Source organism: Ranitomeya variabilis, chromosome 1 (genome assembly GCF_051348905.1).
Source record: "Ranitomeya variabilis isolate aRanVar5 chromosome 1, aRanVar5.hap1, whole genome shotgun sequence".
NCBI classification, from domain to species: domain Eukaryota; kingdom Metazoa; phylum Chordata; class Amphibia; order Anura; family Dendrobatidae; genus Ranitomeya; species Ranitomeya variabilis.
In genome coordinates this window covers 819,901,125-819,925,673 of record NC_135232.1, presented here as the reverse complement: position 1 = coordinate 819,925,673, position 24,549 = coordinate 819,901,125, and the positions used below count along the sequence as shown (strand labels likewise).

At 50.6% G+C, this 24,549-nt stretch overlaps 1 protein-coding gene across 3 annotated transcripts in view; it reads left to right on the top strand.

The window, feature by feature from the left end:
* STAP1 (signal transducing adaptor family member 1) overlaps positions 1-24,549 on the top strand; it is a 175,871-nt gene that overhangs the window by 61,114 nt on the left and 90,208 nt on the right. The window lies entirely within an intron of this gene.

Below are 24,549 nucleotides of genomic sequence, written 5' to 3'. Positions count from 1 at the left end.
TATCGGCCGATACTAGCGGTATCGGAATTCCGATACCGGGATTCCGATACTTGCCGCGTATCGGATACCGGAATCGGAAGTTCCCAGATTCAAAATGCAGAAATTCAGCCAATGAGAATGATTTCAAGTGTGGGCACATCCTGTTCAGCATGGAGGGCATGAAACTACTGGCATGGCTGTGATTGGCTGCTGAAATGATGTCATGATGCAGTTTAAAAGTCGCTGGCGCCATTTTGCGATCACTCTGCTGTGAATTCAGTTAGTGACAGGACGCTGTTTGCTGACTGAGGGACAGTTTAGAGATAGCGATTTGCTTCTTTGTGCTTTCCAAAGGCTAATTTAGCAACCGCTGTGTTCACCTACTATTCACCTTCCTTTTGCCTTGTAGCGCTGTTTTCACAGCGATCTGCAAGGTCTCTCTGTGTGTGTGTGTGTGAGTGCAGCCCACTCTCTAGTCTGAGTGCAGCCACATAGGCCATCCATAGCTGGTTGTATTCAGTTCAGGGAGGGTGGTTCATTGCCTCATACAGTACTGTTCTCTTTTTTTTTTTTTTTTTTTCCAAGTAGTGTAGTCTGCTGCTAATTTATTCAAAAAAATCCTATTAGTGTCTTTCCACCCGTCTCCAGCTAATTTGTGGAAAAACACTACATAGGATAAAGTAGAGGAGGATTTTTGGGCCTTGCAGCGCCGTTTACGGCTGTCTGCACGGTCTCCGTGTGACTGCAGCTCGCCCTGTAGTCTGTGAGCAGCCGTAGCTTGGTTGTCTCCAGCTCAGGGTTGTTCACTGCGTCATACCGCCAAATCAATTTTCATTTTGTTTTCAAGTAGTGTAGTCTGCTGCTAATTAATTTAAAAAAATCCTATTAGTGTCTTTCCACCCGTCTCCAGCTAATTTGTGGAAAAACACTACATAGGATAAAGTAGAGGAGGGTTTTTGGGCCTTGCAGCGCCGTTTACGGCTGTCTGCACGGTCTCCGTGTGACTGCAGCTCGCCCTGTAGTCTGTGAGCAGCCGTAGCTTGGTTGTCTCCAGCTCAGGGTTGTTCACTGCGTCATACCGCCAAATCAATTTTCATTTTGTTTTCAAGTAGTGTAGTCTGCTGCTAATTAATTTAAAAAAATCCTATTAGTGTCTTTCCACCCGTCTCCAGCTAATTTGTGGAAAAACACTACATAGGATAAAGTAGAGGAGGGTTTTTGGGCCTTGCAGCGCCGTTTACGTCTGTCTGCACGGTCTCCGTGTGACTGCAGCTCTATCCGTTGTCAGTTCAGCCCCAAAAAAATAAATAATAAAGTTCACCAAACACACCAGTTACACCACTTTACATTTGTGTAGGCCACATTAGCTCATATTCAAGTCTAGTCCACACTTTAGAAAATTAGTGTGTCTTATACCTGTTAGGAGGAGTTGCTCAGGAATAAGCACACAAAGCCGTTAGTACTTTTCTGCTTATCTTTATCAGTCAACCAAGATGAAGAAGGCAGTGAGTAAGGCACGTGGGCGTGGGCGTGGGCGCGGAGCAGGGAGGGGACGTGGGGATTCTGTGCCTGCTGCGGGCACCGGTGAGTCATCAGCACCCACTTTCACAAGGGAACAGTCGTTCATGCGCAGCTTTGTCGCCGAGCGCCGTACACCGCTGCTGCGTCAAGACCAAATTGAAGCCGTTGTGGGATGGATGGCAGCTAATGCATCAACTTCCATTAGTGCCACATCCTCTCAGACACAGAGCACTGGAGAGCAGCCATCTGTCTCTTCACCACCTGCAAAATTGCCCAGGCAGACAGAGATCCCAGGACAGGAGCAGTCTCTACTTCTGTTCTCTGAATCATCTCTTGGCTTGGAAACAGGGGGCCAGCCAAGCAGCATTGGAGAAATGGAAGAAGAGGCAGGGTGCAGTGATGCCCAACCGCTTTTTCTGTCTTCCTCTGAAGAGGCGGGTGGGCCAGTGGCTCCGGTCACCACCTCGCAGGCCGCATCAGCTGATGATGACACTCAGGTGCCACTTACTGGTGCGTGCTCTGCTGCTGAGACTACCCAGGAGGAGCAGTTGGGGGCAGAGGGTAGTGTAGATGATGAGGTCCTTGACCCATCTTGGCGTCAGGGACAGGAAGGTGGTGGGAGCAGCTCTGAGGAAGAGATTCCCCGTACGGCCCAAAGAGGGAGAGGGAGGGGGAAGACTGCGGATCCTGCAGCCTCCGCTTTGGCACCCGTAAGGAGCATGTCTCTTCCAAAAGTCAAAAGGGGGGCTCCCAAGACTTGCAGTGCCTGGTCCTTTTTTGACCCAGTTGCAGATGACATTTGCTATGTCAGATGCAAGGTGTGTCATCAAAAAATCAAAAGAGGTCAAAAAGTCGCCAACCTCAATACCTCCAACATGTGGAAACATGTGCGCAACAGGCACCCGGCGGAGTTAGACAAACACACTGAAGAGCTAGGCCAACCAACAGCGGCAGCTACCACCTCTTCAGCTCGTGTTGCCTCTTCCTCTAGCTCACACGCAGCTGGTTCGGCTTCCTCCCAGGATCGCCGTGGAAGAACCTCTGGCCCTGTTGTCCAGAGACCCGCTGTCATTCCACCCGCAGCACCACTTTCCCAGTCATCCACACACTCCCAGCCCAGTCTACAGCCATCGGTAGTACAGGCATGGGAGAAAAGGCGGCCTTTCTCGTCAAACCACCCACGAGCACAGGCTCTGACTGCAGGCATTGCCAAACTTCTGTCACTGGAAATGCTGTCATTCAGGCTGGTGGAGACTGACAGCTTCCGTGACTTGATGTCATTGGCAGTCCCACAGTACAATGTGCCCAGCCGCTTTTACTTCAGCAGGCAAGCCGTCCCTGCCCTGCACAAGCATGTGGAGGGACACATAAAACACGCGCTACTGAACGCCATCAGTAGCAAGGTCCACCTCACCACCGATGCGTGGACCAGTCAACATGGACAGGGGCGATACCTTTCCCTCACTGCCCATTGGGTTAATGTAGTTGAGCCGGGTACAGACCGTGCGAGTGGCGCAGGACGTGTCCTGCCCACTCCAAGGATTGCAGGAATCCATTCTGTACGCATTGACTCCTCCTCTTACACCAGTTCCTCAGAATCATCGCTGCAGGAGCCGTCACAGTCCACCTCCACATGGACCCGTGATGAACGTGTACCTGTTACGACCGACATGAGCACAGCCGTGGCCAAACGTCAACAGGCCGTCTTGAAATTAATTTTTTTGGGGAATCGTAGCCACACAGCGCAGGAGCTCTGGAATGCCATCAAGCAGGAGAGCGATGTGTGGTTTGAGCCAGCGAATCTCCAGCCAGGCATGGTAGTGTGTGATAATGGCCAAAATCTGGTGGCAGCCCTGGGCCTCGGCAACCTCACTCACATCCCATGTCTGGCACATGTGCTCAATTTGGTCGTGCAGAGTTTTTTGAGGGACTATCCGGATCTTGATGCACTGCTGCACAAGGTCCGCCTAGAGTGTGCTCACTTGCGGCGTTCCAGCACGGCAAAAGCGCGCATTGCGGCTCTGCAGCGCCGACACCGCCTGCCGGAACATCGCATCATATGTGACCTACCTACCAGGTGGAATTCCACGTTACATATGTTGGAGCGGTTGTGTGAGCAGCAGCAAGCTGTAATGGAGTACCAGCTGTATCAGGCGCAAAAAAGTCGCAGTCAGCGCCGTACAGACTTCACAACCACAGAGTGGGCCACTATGAAGGATGTCTGCCAGGTTTTGCGTCCCTTTGATTATTCCACGCGGATGGCGAGTGCAGATGATGCACTAGTCAGCATGACTGTCCCCCTTATCTGCCTGCTTGAAAAATCACTGCAAGCGCTAAGGGATGATGTTGTGGAAGAGGTGGAGGATGAGGATTCACCACTTCCATCATCTTCTGGACAGTCAGCGCCACGTGGTTCCTCACAAACGCGTAGGCAGGGGACAGTTTGTGAGGAGGATGAGGAGGAGTCAATGGAGGAGGAAGACATCCGTCCAGAGGAGGGAGTTACACAATTGTCCAGTACTCAGTGTGTACAGCGAGGGTGGGGTGATGATGAGCGGGCAGAGATCACGCCTCCAGCTGGGGACAGCGTTTCTTGGGCAGTTGGCAGTCTGCAGCACATGGTGGATTACATGCTGCAGTGCCTGAGAAACGACCGCCGCATCGCCCACATTCTCAACATGTCTGATTATTGGGTGTTCACCCTCCTCGATCCTCGCTACCGGGACAACGTAGAAAGCCTCATCACACCGTTGAACCGGGAGCGAAAAATGCGGGAGTACCAAGACACACTGGTCAGTTCCATCATCTTCTCCATTCCAACTGAGAGAAGTGCTGCTACTGCATTCCAAAGCAGCTCAGTGCGTCCAGGCAGTGGTGGAGGCTCTGCACAAAGAGGGAGCAGAAGCAGTGCCTCTGCCCAAGGCAAGACCAGTATGGCCCAACTGTGGCACAGTTTTGTGTGCCCCCCACAAAAGTCTACACCATCACAGACGGCTCCAGTCAGCAGGAGGCAACGGTTCCGTCAGATGGTGACAGAATACATGTCTTGCCCTCTTGCTGTACTCCCAGACGGCTCTTCCCCTTTCAAGTTTTGGGTCTCAAAGCTGGATACATGGCCAGAGCTAAGCCAGTATGCATTGGAGGTGCTGTCTTGCCCTGCGGCCAGTGTATTATCGGAACGTGTCTTTAGTGCTGCAGGTGGTGTACTAACTGACCGTCGCATGCGACTATCCTCCGATAACGTTGACCGGCTTACTTTTCTGAAAATGAACAAGGCCTGGATCTCGCAGGAATTTGCCACTCCTCCTCCTGATTAAATAATTAGGTCACTGTATACGTTATCCAGGTCTCCTGTTGTGTTCATCTTTCTACCACCTGAACTTAAATTCCTGGGCTCCAACACCGCCAGTTGAGGCTCAGACGTGCCGTCTGCACAGTCAAAACATACGACCCAGTGTTATTGGGTTTCAGTAACGTCAGCTGATCCCCAGCTGTGTAGCCGGCAATGTGTCATGCGACCGCCACGCTGACACAACAACTGAAATGTAAGGGAATCTGTCCCCCCCCCCCCCCAAGGCGTTTGTTACTGAAAGAGCCACCTTGTGCAGCAGTAATGCTGCACAAGGAAAAAGGTAGCTATTTTGGTTTTGCTCCTTGCACACGCAAAACTTAACACTTATAAAATGTGTCCACTGATACCGTAAAACCGTCCCGGAGGTGGGACTTTCCTTCGTAATAGGACGCAGCACAGCCGTCATTCCTACCCCCCCGGCGCCGCGCCCCGGCTCCTCAGCGTTGTTTGATTCCGTCCCGGAGCCTGCGCTGTTATGTTATCCCGTGGCCAGGCACACTTAGCGCTGCCCGTCTTCTGGCATCATTTGGTGTCAGGCTGGCTGCGCCTGTGCGGCCACGCTGGCCGAGAGCCCGCCTCGCAGTGTCTTCTGATTTAATCCCACTGGGGGCCTGGGATCTATGGACATGCGCAGTGCATATCTGAACCTCCACCTCTCACTCATCTCCCTATGGCTTCTTCAGACTGTTCGGTGTCAGCTGGTCCCTAATAGCATGCCACGGCCGTGACACCGCACAGTCTGAAAAAGAAGCCGTAGGGAGGGGAGTGAGAGGCGAGGATATGCACTGCGCATGGCCATGGATCCCAGGCCCCCAGTGGGATTACATCAGAAGACACTGCGAGGCGGGCTCTCGGCCAGCGCGGCCGCACAGGCGCAGCCAGCCTGACACCAAATGATGTCAGAAGATGGGCAGCGCTAAGTGTGCCTGGCCACGGGATAACATAACAGCGCAGGCTCCGGGACGGAATCAAACAACGCTGAGGAGCCGGGGCACGGCGGCGGGGGGGTAGTAATGATGGCTGTGCTGCGTCTTATTACGAAGGAAAGTCCCACCTCCGGGACGGTTTCACGGCTTCAGGGGACACATTTTATAAGTGTTTAGTTCTGTGTTTGCAAGGAGCATGATGAAAAGAGCCACCTTTTCCTTTTGCATCTTTTGTGCTGCACAAGCTGGCTCTTTCAGCTACAAACGCCTTGGGGGGGGGTTAAAGGTTCCCTTTCGACTTTCTCAGGCTTCGGCCTACATTGTGTTCCTCTGCTTTTCCACCTGCCCCTGGGCTCCAACACCGCTAGTTGCCGTCCAGAAGTGCTGTACGCACAGTCAACAGTCGCTCCTCTGTTATTGGGGTTCAGTAACGTCAGCTGTTCCCCTGCTGTGTGTGTGGCAATCCCTCCTACCTCCTCCAACCTCCTCCTCCTCCACCTGTCCCTGGGCTCCAACACCGCCAGTTGCCGTCCAGAAGTGCTGTACGCACAGTCAACAGTCCCTCCTCTGTTATTGGGGTTCAGTAACGTCAGCTGTTCCCCTGCTGTGTGTGTGGCAATCCCTCCTACCTCCTCCAACCTCCTCCTCCTCCACCTGTCCCTGGGCTCCAACACCGCCAGTTGCCGTCCAGAAGTGCTGTACGCACAGTCAACAGTCCCTCCTCTGTTATTGGGGTTCAGTAACGTCAGCTGTTCCCCTGCTGTGTGTGTGGCAATCCCTCCTACCTCCTCCAACCTCCTCCAACCTCCTCCTCCTCCACCTGTCCCTGGGCTCCAACACCGCCAGTTGCCGTCCAGAAGTGCTGTACGCACAGTCAACAGTCCCTCCTCTGTTATTGGGGTTCAGTAACGTCAGCTGTTACCCTGCTGTGTGTGTGGCAATCCCTCCTACCTCCTCCAACCTCCTCCAACCTCCTCCTCCTCCACCTGTCCCTGGGCTCCAACACCGCCAGTTGCCGTCCAGAAGTGCTGTACGCACAGTCAACAGTCCCTCCTCTGTTATTGGGGTTCAGTAACGTCAGCTGTTCCCCTGCTGTGTGTGTGGCAATCCCTCCTACCTCCTCCAACCTCCTCCTCCTCCTCCACCTGTCCCTGGGCTCCAACACCGCCAGTTGCCGTCCAGAAGTGCTGTACGCACAGTCAACAGTCCCTCCTCTGTTATTGGGGTTCAGTAACGTCAGCTGTTCCCCTGCTGTGTGTGTGGCAATCCCTCCTACCTCCTCCAACCTCCTCCAACCTCCTCCTCCTCCACCTGTCCCTGGGCTCCAACACCGCCAGTTGCCGTCCAGAAGTGCTGTACGCACAGTCAACAGTCCCTCCTCTGTTATTGGGGTTCAGTAACGTCAGCTGTTCCCCTGCTGTGTGTGTGGCAATCCCTCCTACCTCCTCCAACCTCCTCCTCCTCCTCCACCTGTCCCTGGGCTCCAACACCGCCAGTTGCCGTCCAGAAGTGCTGTACGCACAGTCAACAGTCGCTCCTCTGTTATTGGGGTTCAGTAACGTCAGCTGTTCCCCTGCTGTGTGTGTGGCAATCCCTCCTACCTCCTCCAACCTCCTCCTCCTCCACCTGTCCCTGGGCTCCAACACCGCCAGTTGCCGTCCAGAAGTGCTGTACGCACAGTCAACAGTCCCTCCTCTGTTATTGGGGTTCAGTAACGTCAGCTGTTCCCCTGCTGTGTGTGTGGCAATCCCTCCTACCTCCTCCAACCTCCTCCTCCTCCACCTGTCCCTGGGCTCCAACACCGCCAGTTGCCGTCCAGAAGTGCTGTACGCACAGTCAACAGTCCCTCCTCTGTTATTGGGGTTCAGTAACGTCAGCTGTTCCCCTGCTGTGTGTGTGGCAATCCCTCCTACCTCCTCCAACCTCCTCCTCCTCCACCTGTCCCTGGGCTCCAACACCGCCAGTTGCCGTCCAGAAGTGCTGTAGGCACAGTCAACAGTCCCTCCTCTGTTATTGGGGTTCAGTAACGTCAGCTGTTCCCCTGCTGTGTGTGTGGCAATCCCTCCTACCTCCTCCAACCTCCTCCTCCTCCACCTGTCCCTGGGCTCCAACACCGCCAGTTGCCGTCCAGAAGTGCTGTACGCACAGTCAACAGTCCCTCCTCTGTTATTGGGGTTCAGTAACGTCAGCTGTTCCCCTGCTGTGTGTGTGGCAATCCCTCCTACCTCCTCCAACCTCCTCCAACCTCCTCCTCCTCCACCTGTCCCTGGGCTCCAACACCGCCAGTTGCCGTCCAGAAGTGCTGTACGCACAGTCAACAGTCCCTCCTCTGTTATTGGGGTTCAGTAACGTCAGCTGTTCCCCTGCTGTGTGTGTGGCAATCCCTCCTACCTCCTCCAACCTCCTCCTCCTCCACCTGTCCCTGGGCTCCAACACCGCCAGTTGCCGTCCAGAAGTGCTGTACGCACAGTCAACAGTCCCTCCTCTGTTATTGGGGTTCAGTAACGTCAGCTGTTCCCCTGCTGTGTGTGTGGCAATCCCTCCTACCTCCTCCAACCTCCTCCTCCTCCACCTGTCCCTGGGCTCCAACACCGCCAGTTGCCGTCCAGAAGTGCTGTACGCACAGTCAACAGTCCCTCCTCTGTTATTGGGGTTCAGTAACGTCAGCTGTTCCCCTGCTGTGTGTGTGGCAATCCCTCCTACCTCCTCCAACCTCCTCCTCCTCCACCTGTCCCTGGGCTCCAACACCGCCAGTTGCCGTCCAGAAGTGCTGTACGCACAGTCAACAGTCCCTCCTCTGTTATTGGGGTTCAGTAACGTCAGCTGTTCCCCTGCTGTGTGTGTGGCAATCCCTCCTACCTCCTCCAACCTCCTCCAACCTCCTCCTCCTCCACCTGTCCCTGGGCTCCAACACCGCCAGTTGCCGTCCAGAAGTGCTGTACGCACAGTCAACAGTCCCTCCTCTGTTATTGGGGTTCAGTAACGTCAGCTGTTCCCCTGCTGTGTGTGTGGCAATCCCTCCTACCTCCTCCAACCTCCTCCTCCTCCACCTGTCCCTGGGCTCCAACACCGCCAGTTGCCGTCCAGAAGTGCTGTACGCACAGTCAACAGTCCCTCCTCTGTTATTGGGGTTCAGTAACGTCAGCTGTTCCCCTGCTGTGTGTGTGGCAATCCCTCCTACCTCCTCCAACCTCCTCCTCCTCCACCTGTCCCTGGGCTCCAACACCGCCAGTTGCCGTCCAGAAGTGCTGTACGCACAGTCAACAGTCCCTCCTCTGTTATTGGGGTTCAGTAACGTCAGCTGTTCCCCTGCTGTGTGTGTGGCAATCCCTACTACCTCCTCCAACCTCCTCCAACCTCCTCCTCCTCCACCTGTCCCTGGGCTCCAACACCGCCAGTTGCCGTCCAGAAGTGCTGTACGCACAGTCAACAGTCCCTCCTCTGTTATTGGGGTTCAGTAACGTCAGCTGTTCCCCTGCTGTGTGTGTGGCAATCCCTCCTACCTCCTCCAACCTCCTCCTCCTCCACCTGTCCCTGGGCTCCAACACCGCCAGTTGCCGTCCAGAAGTGCTGTAGGCACAGTCAACAGTCCCTCCTCTGTTATTGGGGTTCAGTAACGTCAGCTGTTCCCCTGCTGTGTGTGTGGCAATCCCTCCTACCTCCTCCAACCTCCTCCAACCTCCTCCTCCTCCACCTGTCCCTGGGCTCCAACACCGCCAGTTGCCGTCCAGAAGTGCTGTACGCACAGAGCCAAACACCTCGCCAATGTGTTAGTGGGGTTCAGCACCGCCAGCTGTTCCCCTGCTGTGTATACGGCAACGTGTACTGTGACCGCCACGCAGTCACAACAAGTTTACTTTAAGGGAACCTGTCCCCCCCCCCCCCCAGGCGTTTGTTACTGAAGGAGCCACCTTGTGCAGCAGTAATGATGCAAAGGGAAAAAGTGCCTCTTTTCGTGGTGCTCCTTGCATATGCTGAACCTAACACTTATGAAATGTGTCCCCTCACAGCGTTCAACCGTCCGGTAGGTGGAACTTTCCTTTGTCATGTGACGCAGCACAGCCGTCATTTTTACCCCCTTGTCGCCGTGCGCCGCCTCCTCAGCGTTGTTTGAATCTGTCCCGGAGCCTGCGCTGTTAGGTTACCCCTTGGCCATGCACACATTTTGCGCTGCCCGTCTTCTGACATCATTTGCTGTCAGGCTGGCTGCGCCTGTGCGGGTGCGCTGTCCGAGATTCAGCCTCGCGGTGTCGTCTAATGTAATCCCACCGCGGGCCTGGGATCCGTGTCCATGCGCAGTGCATATCCTCGCCTCTCACTCCCCTCCCTACGGCTTCTAATGACTGTTCGGTGTCAGCTGGTCCCTAATAGCATGCCACGGCCGTGACACCGCACAGTCTTTAGAAGCCGTAGGGAGGGGAGTGAGAGGCGAGGATATGCACTGCGCATGGACACGGATCCCAGGCCCGCGGTGGGATTACATTAGACGACACCGCGAGGCTGAATCTCGGACAGCGCACCCGCACAGGCGCAGCCAGCCTGACAGCAAATGATGTCAGAAGACGGACAGCACAAAATGTGTGCATGGCCAAGGGGTAACCTAACAGCGCAGGCTCCGGGACAGATTCAAACAACGCTGAGGAGGCGGCGCACGGCGACAAGGGGGTAAAAATGACGGCTGTGCTGCGTCACATGACAAAGGAAAGTTCCACCGACCGGACGGTTGAACGCTGTGAGGGGACACATTTCATAAGTGTTAGGTTCAGCATCTGCAAGGACCATAATTAAAAGAGCTAAGTTTACCTTTTCCAGCATTAGTGCTGTACACGATGGCTCTTCCAGCTACAAACGCCTGGGGGGGGGGGTTAAAGGTTTCCTTTCAACTTGCTCCAGTGCAGGCTTCGGCCTACACTCCGCTCCCCCTGCTCCTCCTGCTGTCCCTGGGCTCTAACACACCGCCAGTTGGGGCCCAGATGTGCTAGCTGCACAGAGAAAAACACCTCGCCAATGTGTCAGTGGGGTCCAGCACCGCCAGCTGTTCCCCTGCTGTGTAGCCGGCAACGTGTCCTGCAAAAGCCACGCAGACACAACAGACCCAAAGCTGCCGCCAGTGCAGGCTTCGGCCTACACTCCCCTCCCCCTGCTCCTCCTCCTCCTGCTCCTCCTCCTGCTGTCCCTGGGCTCTAACACACCGCCAGTTGGGGCCCAGATGTGCTAGCTGCACAGAGAAAAACACCTCGCCAATGTGTCAGTGGGGTCCAGCACCGCCAGCTGTTCCCCTGCTGTGCAGCCGGCATCGTGTCCTGCAAAAGCCACGCAGACACAAGAACTGAAATTGAAGGGAACCTGTCCCCCCTCCCCCAGGCGTTTTTACGTTATCCAGCCACCTTGTACAGCGGTAATGCTGCATGTGTGCAAGGTGGCTCAGAAACGTATTCTCCTCGCACATGTGGAACTGAAAACACGTCTGAAATGTGTCCTCTGTGTGACCAGTTAACCGTCCCGGTGGTGTGACTTTCCTTTGTAATGACACGCTGCAACCCCCTTGGTAGCGCTGCCCGTCTTCTGGCATCATTGTTTGGCTGGCTGTGCCTCTGCGGCCGCCCTGACCCACACAACGCCCCTCGGTGTCTTATTTATTGGGACTGCGAGGGTGTGATTCATGGGCAGGATCAGTGCATCAGTTTGCCTGTCCCTCCTCTCCTTCCGCCTTCTTCGGACTGTGCGGCTTCATGGCCGTGGCATGCGATAAGGGATCAGATGACGCCGCACAGTCTGAAGCGGGTGTAAGGACCCGAGTGTGAGAGGCCAACATATGTGCTGCGCCAGGCCCTGAATCCCAGCCCCGCAGTGTTTTAACAATGTTAAGACACTGCGGGGCTGGGATTCATGGTCATCGCGAACCGCACCGGCCGACATTACATGATGCCAGAAGATGGGCAGCGCTAACGGCGCTAGGCCAGGGGATAACACGACAGCGCAGACTCCTGTACAGCAAATAACAACGCTCGGGAGGCTGCACCCAGCACCAAGGTGGGATTCTTGACACCTGTGCTGCGTCTCATTACAAAGGGAACTCGCGCCTCCATTACACAGTTTGACTGTATAAAGGGCTGAATGTTATACGTGTTCCATTCAGCGTGTGCAAGGAGAAAAATTACAAGAGCAACCTTTGACTTGCGCAGCACTGCTGCTGCATAAGCTGTGGCTCTTCTACTTTGTAACCCCTGAGGGGGGGTTAAAGGTGACTTTTGAAATCGGTTCAATTAGGCTTCGGCCTACACTCTGCTCCACCTGCAGAGCCCGGGCTCCAACAACGCTAGTTGCTGTCCGGAAGTGCTGGCTGCACAGAGCCAAACACCTCGCCAATGTGTCAGTGGGGTCCAGCACCGCCAGCTGTTCCCCTGCTGTGTAGCCGGCAACGTGTCCTGCAAAAGCCACGCAGACACAACAGACCCAAAGCTGCCGCCAGTGCAGGCTTCGGCCTACACTCCCCTCCCCCTGCTCCTCCTCCTCCTGCTCCTCCTCCTGCTGTCCCTGGGCTCTAACACACCGCCAGTTGGGGCCCAGATGTGCTAGCTGCACAGAGAAAAACACCTCGCCAATGTGTCAGTGGGGTCCAGCACCGCCAGCTGTTCCCCTGCTGTGCAGCCGGCATCGTGTCCTGCAAAAGCCACGCAGACACAAGAACTGAAATTGAAGGGAACCTGTCCCCCCTCCCCCAGGCGTTTTTACGTTATCCAGCCACCTTGTACAGCGGTAATGCTGCATGTGTGCAAGGTGGCTCAGAAACGTATTCTCCTCGCACATGTGGAACTGAAAACACGTCTGAAATGTGTCCTCTGTGTGACCAGTTAACCGTCCCGGTGGTGTGACTTTCCTTTGTAATGACACGCTGCAACCCCCTTGGTAGCGCTGCCCGTCTTCTGGCATCATTGTTTGGCTGGCTGCGCCTCTGCGGCCGCCCTGACCCACACAACGCCCCTCGGTGTCTTATTTATTGGGACTGCGAGGGTGTGATTCATGGGCAGGATCAGTGCATCAGTTTGCCTGTCCCTCCTCTCCTTCCGCCTTCTTCGGACTGTGCGGCTTCATGGCCGTGGCATGCGATAAGGGATCAGATGACGCCGCACAGTCTGAAGCGGGTGTAAGGACCCGAGTGTGAGAGGCCAACATATGTGCTGCGCCAGGCCCTGAATCCCAGCCCCGCAGTGTTTTAACAATGTTAAGACACTGCGGGGCTGGGATTCATGGTCATCGCGAACCGCACCGGCCGACATTACATGATGCCAGAAGATGGGCAGCGCTAACGGCGCTAGGCCAGGGGATAACACGACAGCGCAGACTCCTGTACAGCAAATAACAACGCTCGGGAGGCTGCACCCAGCACCAAGGTGGGATTCTTGACACCTGTGCTGCGTCTCATTACAAAGGGAACTCGCGCCTCCATTACACAGTTTGACTGTATAAAGGGCTGAATGTTATACGTGTTCCATTCAGCGTGTGCAAGGAGAAAAATTACAAGAGCAACCTTTGACTTGCGCAGCACTGCTGCTGCATAAGCTGTGGCTCTTCTACTTTGTAACCCCTGAGGGGGGGTTAAAGGTGACTTTTGAAATCGGTTCAATTAGGCTTCGGCCTACACTCTGCTCCACCTGCAGAGCCCGGGCTCCAACAACGCTAGTTGCTGTCCGGAAGTGCTGGCTGCACAGAGCCAAACACCTCGCCAATGTGTCAGTGGGGTCCAGCACCGCCAGCTGTTCCCCTGCTGTGTAGCCGGCAACGTGTCCTGCAAAAGCCACGCAGACACAACAGACCCAAAGCTGCCGCCAGTGCAGGCTTCGGCCTACACTCCCCTCCCCCTGCTCCTCCTCCTCCTGCTCCTCCTCCTGCTGACCCTGGGCTCTAACACACCGCCAGTTGGGGCCCAGATGTGCTAGCTGCACAGAGAAAAACACCTCGCCAATGTGTCAGTGGGGTCCAGCACCGCCAGCTGTTCCCCTGCTGTGCAGCCGGCATCGTGTCCTGCAAAAGCCACGCAGACACAAGAACTGAAATTGAAGGGAACCTGTCCCCCCTCCCCCAGGCGTTTTTACGTTATCCAGCCACCTTGTACAGCGGTAATGCTGCATGTGTGCAAGGTGGCTCAGAAACGTATTCTCCTCGCACATGTGGAACTGAAAACACGTCTGAAATGTGTCCTCTGTGTGACCAGTTAACCGTCCCGGTGGTGTGACTTTCCTTTGTAATGACACGCTGCAACCCCCTTGGTAGCGCTGCCCGTCTTCTGGCATCATTGTTTGGCTGGCTGCGCCTCTGCGGCCGCCCTGACCCACACAACGCCCCTCGGTGTCTTATTTATTGGGACTGCGAGGGTGTGATTCATGGGCAGGATCAGTGCATCAGTTCGCCTGTCCCTCCTCTCCTTCCGCCTTCTTCGGACTGTGCGGCTTCATGGCCGTGGCATGCGATAAGGGATCAGATGACGCCGCACAGTCTGAAGCGGGTGTAAGGACCCGAGTGTGAGAGGCCAACATATGTGCTGCGCCAGGCCCTGAATCCCAGCCCCGCAGTGTTTTAACAATGTTAAGACACTGCGGGGCTGGGATTCATGGTCATCGCGAACCGCACCGGCCGACATTACATGATGCCAGAAGATGGGCAGCGCTAACGGCGCTAGGCCAGGGGATAACACGACAGCGCAGACTCCTGTACAGCAAATAACAACGCTCGGGAGGCTGCACCCAGCACCAAGGTGGGATTCTTGACACCTGTGCTGCGTCTCATTACAAAGGGAACTCGCGCCTCCATTACACAGTTTGACTGTATAAAGGGCTGAATGTTATACGTGTTCCATTCAGCGTGTGCAAGGAGAAAAATTACAAGAGCAACCTTTGACTTGCGCAGCACTGCTGCTGCATAAGCTGTGGCTCTTCTACTTTGTAACCCCTGAGGGGGGGTTAAAGGTGACTTTTGAAATCGGTTCAATTAGGCTTCGGCCTACACTCTGCTCCACCTGCAGAGCCCGGGCTCCAACAACGCTAGTTGCTGTCCGGAAGTGCTGGCTGCACAGAGCCAAACACCTCGCCAATGTGTCAGTGGGGTCCAGCACCGCCAGCTGTTCCCCTGCTGTGTAGCCGGCAACGTGTCCTGCAAAAGCCACGCAGACACAACAGACCCAAAGCTGCCGCCAGTGCAGGCTTCGGCCTACACTCCCCTCCCCCTGCTCCTCCTCCTCCTGCTCCTCCTCCTGCTGACCCTGGGCTCTAACACACCGCCAGTTGGGGCCCAGATGTGCTAGCTGCACAGAGAAAAACACCTCGCCAATGTGTCAGTGGGGTCCAGCACCGCCAGCTGTTCCCCTGCTGTGCAGCCGGCATCGTGTCCTGCAAAAGCCACGCAGACACAAGAACTGAAATTGAAGGGAACCTGTCCCCCCTCCCCCAGGCGTTTTTACGTTATCCAGCCACCTTGTACAGCGGTAATGCTGCATGTGTGCAAGGTGGCTCAGAAACGTATTCTCCTCGCACATGTGGAACTGAAAACACGTCTGAAATGTGTCCTCTGTGTGACCAGTTAACCGTCCCGGTGGTGTGACTTTCCTTTGTAATGACACGCTGCAACCCCCTTGGTAGCGCTGCCCGTCTTCTGGCATCATTGTTTGGCTGGCTGCGCCTCTGCGGCCGCCCTGACCCACACAACGCCCCTCGGTGTCTTATTTATTGGGACTGCGAGGGTGTGATTCATGGGCAGGATCAGTGCATCAGTTCGCCTGTCCCTCCTCTCCTTCCGCCTTCTTCGGACTGTGCGGCTTCATGGCCGTGGCATGCGATAAGGGATCAGATGACGCCGCACAGTCTGAAGCGGGTGTAAGGACCCGAGTGTGAGAGGCCAACATATGTGCTGCGCCAGGCCCTGAATCCCAGCCCCGCAGTGTTTTAACAATGTTAAGACACTGCGGGGCTGGGATTCATGGTCATCGCGAACCGCACCGGCCGACATTACATGATGCCAGAAGATGGGCAGCGCTAACGGCGCTAGGCCAGGGGATAACACGACAGCGCAGACTCCTGTACAGCAAATAACAACGCTCGGGAGGCTGCACCCAGCACCAAGGTGGGATTCTTGACACCTGTGCTGCGTCTCATTACAAAGGGAACTCGCGCCTCCATTACACAGTTTGACTGTATAAAGGGCTGAATGTTATACGTGTTCCATTCAGCGTGTGCAAGGAGAAAAATTACAAGAGCAACCTTTGACTTGCGCAGCACTGCTGCTGCATAAGCTGTGGCTCTTCTACTTTGTAACCCCTGAGGGGGGGTTAAAGGTGACTTTTGAAATCGGTTCAATTAGGCTTCGGCCTACACTCTGCTCCACCTGCAGAGCCCGGGCTCCAACAACGCTAGTTGCTGTCCGGAAGTGCTGGCTGCACAGAGCCAAACACCTCGCCAATGTGTCAGTGGGGTCCAGCACCGCCAGCTGTTCCCCTGCTGTGTAGCCGGCAACGTGTCCTGCAAAAGCCACGCAGACACAACAGACCCAAAGCTGCCGCCAGTGCAGGCTTCGGCCTACACTCCCCTCCCCCTGCTCCTCCTCCTCCTGCTCCTCCTCCTGCTGACCCTGGGCTCTAACACACCGCCAGTTGGGGCCCAGATGTGCTAGCTGCACAGAGAAAAACACCTCGCCAATGTGTCAGTGGGGTCCAGCACCGCCAGCTGTTCCCCTGCTGTGCAGCCGGCATCGTGTCCTGCAAAAGCCACGCAGACACTTGCTCTTGTACCTTCTGCTCCCCATCCTGGTTCCAGTACCGTCAGCTGGTTCCGGGCAGAGCCTTTGGCTTAGGTGCCTCCCTTTGGTATCCGAGTTCCACCAACGTCAGGTGGTCCTTGGTAGTGCTTTCAGGCACGGGTACCTCCTGCTTAGTAACCGGGTTCCAGTAACGTCAGCTGGTCCTCGGTAGTTCCATTGGCTCTTGGACCTTCGGCTACCCATCCGGGTTCCAGCACCGTCAGCTGGTTCTCGGCAGTGTCTTTTGCTCTTGTACCTTCTGCTCCCCATCCTGGTTCCAGTACCGTCAGCTGGTTCCGGGCAGAGCCTTTGGCTTAGGTGCCTCCCTCTGGGTATCCGAGTTCCACCAACGTCAGGTGGTCCTTGGTAGTGCTTTCAGCACAGGTACCTCCTGCTTAGTAACCGGGTTCCAGTAAAGTCAGCTGGTCCTCGGTAGTTCCATTGGCTCTTGGACCTTCGGGTAGCCATCCGAGTTCCAGTTCCATCAGCTGGTTCTCGGCATTTTCTCAGCCTTCTTGTACCTTCTGCTACATTTCCAAGTTCAAGAGACTAAACACAATGACCCAGAAGACCACCCCTAAGATGACGACGACACCAGAGACGACAACCACCGTGATGACGACGACCCTGGAGACGATGACCCCGAAGACCACCCCGATGACGACGACCCCGGAGACGACGACCCTGAAGACCACCCCGATGACGACGACCCCGGAGACGACGACCCTGGAGACGACGACGACCTGGAAGACCGAGAAGCAGAAGAACAAGAGGCTGCAGAACAAAGAGCAGAAGGACATTAAGCATAACACAAAATATCAGAGCAAAAAATATTATGTAAATTATATGCAGAAGAAGACTAAGCAGTGTATGGGGGTGAGTCCGTTCCTCCTCGTGGTGCCCCTGGATAAAGCCTGATGCTGCAGGCCAAACTGAACGCGGACAAATGTAACTGTTTTGTGACAGGCAGAACGGAAGGTGTAATCTTCAAACTTTTATAGATAACAACTACGGGAATGCCTGTCACAAATAAGAATATGATGAAGAAGTTGAATATGATGAAGATAATAGTAAAATAAAAAGAATATGAACAATGTAACCCAAAAAATAATAGGTAGAAGATGAAGAAGAAGATGAATAAGGTGAAGAAGTTGATGTCAAAGAAGCTGATGATGAGGATAATTAAGAAGAAAGTGTGGGAGAAGTAAAAAAGAAGGTGAAGGGCGTGGAAGTAGTGAAACATCAATATCTGACATAAAAAAAAAAAAAAAACATAGTCAAATTCTTTCTAACGCCGAACTTCATAAAAAAAAAAAAAAAATCCTGCTATTCTATTACATTGGGCTAAACCTCTGTCCCTTTAATATCTCCACCACGTCCCCCAATACATCCTACAATATTTTTAGTTGTTTTCCTTCATGTAGAATGAACCTACAAGTGTATAAAGGGTTTATTTTAATTCCGATATTTTCGTCCCATTGACTTGCATTGGGATCGGGTATCGGTATCGGATTGGATTCCGATACTGTGACGGTATCGGCCGATACTTTCCGATACCGATACTTTCCGATATCGGAAAGTATCGCTCAACACTATTGTGTAATAAAAAGGCTGCTACGGGTCATAACTTAACAATGTAGCAGGACAAAATGTGTTCTAGTGGTGTCCCAACTAGACCTGCATCTTAGGCCAAGCCCACTTTGCATTCAGCACTGATTTGATGGCTTTCATCCAGGACATCCTTCCGAATCTCTGGAAAATGGGATTCAGGTGTCCCCCATGCAAAGCCATTGAAATGGCCCTTAATGACCAGAGGTATTTTCGTTTTTGCGTTTCCATTTTTTTCTCCTCTGTTCCCCAGAGCCATAACTTTTTTATGTTTCCATCAATAAGGCCATGTGATGGCTTGTTTTTTTTGTGGGATGAGTTGTACTTTTGAATGGCACCATTGCTTTTACCACATCATGAACTGGAAAACGGTAAAAAATATTCCAAATGCAGTGAAATTGCAACAAAGTGCAATTCCATAATTGTTTTTTGGATTTTCTTTTACCATGCTCAATAAATGCTAAAACTGACCTGTCATTATGATTCTCCAGGTCATTATGAGTTTGCAGACACCAAACATGTCTAGGTTCTTTTTTTATTTAAGTGGTGAAGAAAATTCCAAAGTTTGTAAAAAAAAAATAAATAAAAAAAATGTTGCCATTTTCCGAGACCCGTAGCGTCTCCATTTTTCAGGATCTGGGGCCAGGTGAGGGATTATTTTTTGCGCACCAATCTGACATTTTTATTGATACCATTTTGGTGTGTATATCGCCCATTTGATCGCATTTTATTGCAATGTTGCAGCAAATAAAAAAACGTAATTCTGGCGTTTCAATTCTTTTTATCGCTACGCGTTTGCCGATTGGATTATTTTATTTTTTTATATGATAGATCGGGCAATTCTGAACGTGGCAATACCAAATATGTGTATTTATTTTTTTATTTTTTATTTTGAATGGGGCGAAAGGTGGGTGATTTGAACTTTAATATTTTTTACATTTTTTAAATATTTGTAAAAACATTTTTTTCTACTTTACACTTGCTTCAATAGTCTCCATGGGAGACTAGAAGCTGCGATCATCCGATTGCTCCTGCTACACAGAGCAGGGCATCAGCCTTGTTCTGTGTAGCAGAAATGCTCACTTGCTGTGAGAGCCGATCGCTGGGCTGTGCTCATAGCTATCCGGCAATGACAACCACAGAAGTCTCCTGCAGACCCTACGTTGTCATGCCAACCCATGCAGCCTTAAAATAAGAACAATACAATAATAACACCTCAGGGATCAATGTTCATATATCAATTAGCTTAAAAAATTAAGTTATATATAAATATAGTGAATAGCCCTGGTGTTATATCAAAGGAGTGGTAAGCACTCAGAATGAGGGAAAAACAACTGTAATAAAACATGTGCAAGTATCAGAACAAATTATGCAAAATTAAAAGTATATAAAAATAAAAATTAACAATATAATCAATACTACGAGTGATGGACCCAAGGATAAAAGGAGAACAATACACTAGGCCATATTCAATTGGGATATGTGGACTACTAGTAAAGGTATTTAAAAATCTTCAAGAATTTAGTGAAATAAAAATCAATCAAAGAAAATAATAATCATTATTAAATTAATAAAATGTTTGAAACTCAAATGTACTCCAAGCGTTAAGGAAAATAAAGGCCCTTGTGAAAACAAATAAAGTGCAGCAGTGTAAAAAATGAGCAGCAGAAACTCCATACAGCACACAAAGTGCAAATATAAGATAAAGAATGGATGTCTGTACCTTCAGGTCCACCAGGTCCTAATGACACGCACACCCCGACGCGCGTTTCAGAAATGGATTCCTTCATCAGGGGGTGCATGTGATGGCTTGTTTTTTGCCAAACGAGTGGTACTTTTGAATGACACCATTGGTTTTCCAATATAGTGTACTGGAAAATGGGAAAAAATCAAAGTGCAATGAAATAACAAAAAAAAGTGCAATTCCACAATAGTTTTTTTTTTTTGTTTGTTTTTACCATGTTCACTAAATGCTAAAACTTATCTTCCATTATGACTCTCCAGGGCATTACAAGTTCATAGAAACCAATCAAGTATAGGTTATTTTTTATATAAGTGGTGAAAAAAATCCAAAGTTTTTTGAAAAAAATTAAAATAAAAATGGCATATAGAGTCTCCATTTTTTGTGAACTAAGGCTGGGTGAGGGCTTATTTTTTGCGTGATGAGCTGATGTTTTTATTTATGCCATTTTGGTGTGCATACGGTCTTTTGATCGTCCGTTATTGCATTTTGAGGCAATGTTGCTGTGACCAAAAAAATGTAATTCTGGCATTTTGATTTTTTTCTCGTTTAACGATCGGATTAATTCTTTTTAAATATATATTGATAGATAAAGCGATTCTGAATGTGACGATACCAAATATGTGTATTTTTTTAATTGTTTTATTTTGAATGGGGAAAAAGGTGGGTGATTTGAACTTTCATTTTTTTTTTGTTTTTAAAAACATTTTTTTCTACTTTACACTAGCTGCAGTAGTCTTTGTGGGAGACTAGAAGCTGCGATCATCCGATTGCTCCTGCTACACAGAGCAGGGCTTCAGCCTTGTTCTGTGTAACAGAAATGCTCACTTGCTATGAGAGCCGATCGCTGGGCGGTGCTCATAGCTATCCGGCAATGACAACCACAGGAGTCTCCTGCAGACCCCGGGTTGTCATGTCAACCTATCGGAGACCCATGGTCATGTGACACGGGCGCCAATGGGCCGGTTAGTGACATGCATCTGGCGCGAGCATGTTAAATGCCACTGTCAGAGATTGACAGCGGCATTTAACATGTTAACAACCGCGGATAAGTTACACAGTAAGGGCTTGTTGAACTAATAGACCTATAATGTCAGATATCAGCAAAGTGTCATATTTTCTTTTACATTTCAAATGAGAAATTTGTTAAATGCTCTAGTAAAAGTTATTTTACAATTATTTTTTGTCTTTTCCATAGTGCAACATTTTTGATGAACATGATTAGACATAAAGAGATATCCTTGGATTTGCAGATTAAAACCCTTTACTTTGCTATAAATATTCATTGTTGGGTGCCAAATTATTGGCACAGAAACATACCTAAGACTCACTTGTAATATTAAAGACCTACTCAGTAGTAAACCAAAATCTACAATCTTCCATATACAGTATTTGCTACCATATCTTAGCTTTATAACCCAAGTAATTTCCTATTTGAATTCCTCTTCCCAGTCTTCCAGCTCTAAAAAAAAAAAACTTTATGCACATTGTGATATAAAATGCCATTTTAAGTTTTTATGCATTATTGAATGCATACTGGATGTCGGAGTTTTATTTTTTTTTATAGCTTTATACTTTTATTTAGAAATGACTTTTTTGAACAGAATGAAATGACAGCACATAATAAAACAAGCATAGTCGAGGAAAATGCCTATTAACCATATTTGTTGAACTTTGTTCACTGTCAAAGTCCAATTGTATGTTGAAACCTCAGGTGTGCAACCTTAAAAAAAGACAGAAAAGGGCATAAGCAACAAGAAAGGGGAGGGAAAAGAAAGAAATGGGAAGAGAAAAAAAGGGGATTACTAATATGGTACCTCAATCAGCAATATTAAAAAAAAAAAAGGCTCAAAAACAGAAAAAAGGCACAAAATATCAAGTGTTGTGGTGGATACAAGCCAATAGTTTTTAGGTTAAAACATTGACAACAAATCTATGTTGCGGTAACTTTTCTGCCAAACGTTGATAAGTCAAATTGCATTTACACTGAGCAATAGTTATATCACAATTATACTATAACACTGATGAGGTCAAAGTAATAAAAAAAACTTTGAATGAGATCATAATTCCCCCTCACTTGTACTTTTCATTTGGATTATAAGTTTCCTCCATTGGCATCGTTACCAGCTCGGGCAGTGTCCGGGTGTAAAAAGTGTATTGGCTAGAATGCTGTCTTTCTCTCAGGGCTGTCCCACACGTCCAGATAATTCCGGTACCGGAAAAAATCGGTACCGGAGTTATCCGTGTCCATGTGCCCGTGAGCTCACGTAGGCCATGCGTGCGGCACACGTGTGCCGCCCGTGTGCCGAGTGGGTACCACACGGAGCGTGTGGTACCCACGCGTGTGGTACACTGCATCGTGCTGAAGCCGCGATTCATATCTTCTGTGCAGCAGCGTTTGCTGCATAGAAGATATGAATAATAGTGTTTAAAAGAAAGATCTATCTGTCTGCCGCCCTCCCACCCCCGCTGTTCTGAAAATACTCACCCGCTTCCCTCGTTGGCTGTCGATGCTTCCTGTGCTGGCCGACCCTTCTACTGTATGCGGTCACGTGGGGCCGCTCATTTACAGTCATGAATAGGCGGCTCAACCCCTATGGGAGGTGGAGCCACATACACTGTGTTCCAAATTATTATGCAAATTGGATTTAAGTCTGATAATGATTTAATTGTTTTGTTTTTCAAATAAACTCGTGGATGGTATTGTGTCTCAGGGCTCAATGGATCACTGAAATCAATCTTAAACACATGGGATAATTAGTTTTCCAGGTGATTCTAATTAAAGGAAAACTACTTAAAAATGATGTTCCACATTATTAAGCAGGTCACAGTTTTCAAGTAACATGGGAAAGAAAAAGGATCTCTCTGCTGCTGAAAAGCATCAAATAGTGCAATGCCTTGGTGAAGGGATGAAAACATTAGAAATTTCCCGAAAACTTAAGCGTGATCATCGTACTGTTGAGAGATTTGTGGCTGTATCTGAGCACAAATGTGTTTGTGCTGATAAAGGCATAATAAGGAAGATTTCTGCAAGGCAAGTTCATCAGATTAAGAGAGCAGCTGCTAAAAAGCCATTACAAACCAGCAAACAGTTATTTGAAGCTGCTGGTGCCTCTGGAGTCCCTCAAACCTCAAGGTGTAGGATCCTTCAAAGGCTTGCTGTGGTGCATAAACCTACTATTCGGCCACCCTTAAACAGTGTTCACAAGCAGAAATGGTTGAATTGGGCCCACACATACATGAAGACTAATTTCCAAACATTCTTGTTTACTGATGAGTGTCGAGCAACCCTGGATGGTCCAGATGGATGGAGTAGTGGATGATTGGTGGATGGCCACCATGTCCCAACAAGGCTGCAACGTCAGCAAGGAGGTGGAGGAGTCATGTTTTGGGCCGGGAATCATGGAGAAACAGCTGGTAGGGCCCTTTAAGGTTCCTGAAGGTGTGAAAATGACCTCTGCAAAGTATATAGAGTTTCTGACTGACAACTTTCCTCCATGGTATAAAAAGCAGAAATGTGCCTTCAGGAGCAAAATCATCTTCATGTTGACAATGCACCATCTCATGCTGCAAAGAAAACCTCTGAGTCATTGGCTGCTATGGGCATAAAAGGAGATAAACTCATGGTGTGGCCACCATCTTCCCCTGACCTCAACCCTATAGAGAACCTTTGGAGTATCATCAAGCAAAAGATCTATGAGGGTGGGAGGCAGTTCACATCAAAACAGCAGCTCTGGGAGGCTATTCTGACTTCATGCAAAGAAATACAAGCAGAAACTCAATGGATGCAGGAATTGTGAAGGTGATCTCAAAGAAGGTTCCTATGGTAACATGTAACTTGGCCTGTTAGGAGGTTTTGGAGTTAAATAGCTTTTTTGTTCAGTGAATGTGACCTCCTAATGCTGCAAATTCCAAAAATGAGCATTTTCAGTTCTTTAAAACATATCAAATGTTTAGAAATTCTACTGTGCGTAATAATTTAGAACAGTGCGTTTTAAGTTTTTATTCATTTTGGAGATTATACTGTTATCATTGGGAGGTTTCTTCAATAAAATTCAATGTATAATCTAACGGGTGATGACTTTTATTAGACTGACTGTCATTTGCACTGACCATTTAGGAAAATCAGAGAAAAATGTCATTTGCATAATAATTTGGAACATAGTGTATTCATGACTCTAATCGGCGGCCCCACGTGACCGCATACAGTAGAAGGGGCGGCCAGCACAGGACACTGCGAGGGAGCCGGGTGAGTATTTTCAGAACAGCGGGGGGGCGCACAGGGGGTGGGAGGGCGGCTTACAGATAGATCTTTCTTTTAAACACTATTATTCATATCTTCTATGCAGCAAACGCTGCTGCACAGAAGATATGAATGGCGGCTTCAGCACCATGTGGGGGGGACAGCGATTACTGTAGCGCTGTCTCCTGCATGCCACAGGGACTGCACACGGAGACTGTCCGTGTGTGGTCCATGTTTTACACGGACCCATTGACTTTAATGGGTTCGTGTAATACATGCGCTCCCACGAACACTGACATGTCTCCGTGTTTGGCACACGGAGACACGGTCCGCAAAAAATCAATGACATCTGCACAGATGCATTGATTTTTATGGATCTACGTGTGTCAGT